The following is a 1037-nucleotide window of genomic DNA, read 5'->3' as shown; positions in this document are numbered from 1 at the left end:
CTGGAAGAGATTGTAGAGAATTAATACAATTTCTCCCTTTGAAGTTTTGTAGAATTCACTGTTGAATCTACCTGGGCCCCAATTTTTAAAAAATATTTACTGAGATATTTATAGATTCACACTCAGGCCTAAGAAATAATACAGAGAGATCCCATGTGCCCTTTACCCAGTTCCCCACAATGATACATCTTGCAATACTATAGTGCAATATCACAACCAAGATATTACCATTGATACAGTCCACCTCTCTTATTTGTATTTCCCATTTGTGTGAGAATTTAGCATTTTGTATACATATTTATCACATGTGTAATCTTATTACTGAGTACCATAGTCAAGATACAGAAAAGTCCAGATTTCTTTTCATCCTTTCTGCAGCAGTTTGGACACTACACTGCTAAGTGATGGAAACTCACCAGAACACGTATCAGTGCATTACCTTAGTTTCATTTGTTACAACTCATGGGTGTTTCTAGGGTCTCCTTTGTTCTATTATCCCTAGAACTGGCCTCACAGGCCATTGCAAGGGACAATGGTTGATGGGCTTATTTCTGCAACCGAATTGCTGAATTCAGCCTCTTGTACTTGTCCAATACACATCACATTTTAACTGTTAGAAGCTGATGAAAATGACACAACCTCCTTCTCCAGATGAAATCACCTACCTACATTTATAGGACTGAGGGATGGCACTTCAGATCCGTGACAGTCAACACAACAAGTGTCATGTTCAACTTAACTTCTGAGATTCTAAGATATAGTTAGGTCTACACAGTGCATTGATGGTTTAGAGGAAAAAGTACCACTTAATATAATTTATCTATTCATTAAACAAGTTTTAAGAGATGATTATGTGTCATCTTTGATAGGGATACAAAGATAAATTGAGCTAAGATTTTTGCCCTAAAATAATGTATATGCTAACCAGGGAAATATAACACAAAAATTTAAGTAGTCTTTTTCCCACTACTTCGTTTCACAGCTTTGTGCTCTAGCCAAACAAACTACCCATTCACTAGTTACCGAACTTCTCATGG

The 1037-nt window shown here is 36.5% G+C and overlaps 1 long non-coding RNA gene across 2 annotated transcripts in view; it reads right to left on the bottom strand.

The window, feature by feature from the left end:
- LOC149749364 (uncharacterized) overlaps nucleotides 1-1037 on the bottom strand; it is a 47596-nt gene that overhangs the window by 25959 nt on the left and 20600 nt on the right. The gene's annotated exons all lie outside the window — the stretch shown is intronic.

This window comes from Delphinapterus leucas, chromosome 4 (assembly GCF_059928025.1).
Source record: "Delphinapterus leucas isolate spDelLeu-1000000601 "Yukka" chromosome 4, BTC_Dleu_Yukka2, whole genome shotgun sequence".
NCBI classification, from domain to species: Eukaryota; Metazoa; Chordata; class Mammalia; order Artiodactyla; family Monodontidae; genus Delphinapterus; species Delphinapterus leucas.
The sequence above is the reverse complement of the archived record's forward strand: the minus strand, read 5'-3'. Positions and strand labels throughout refer to the sequence as shown.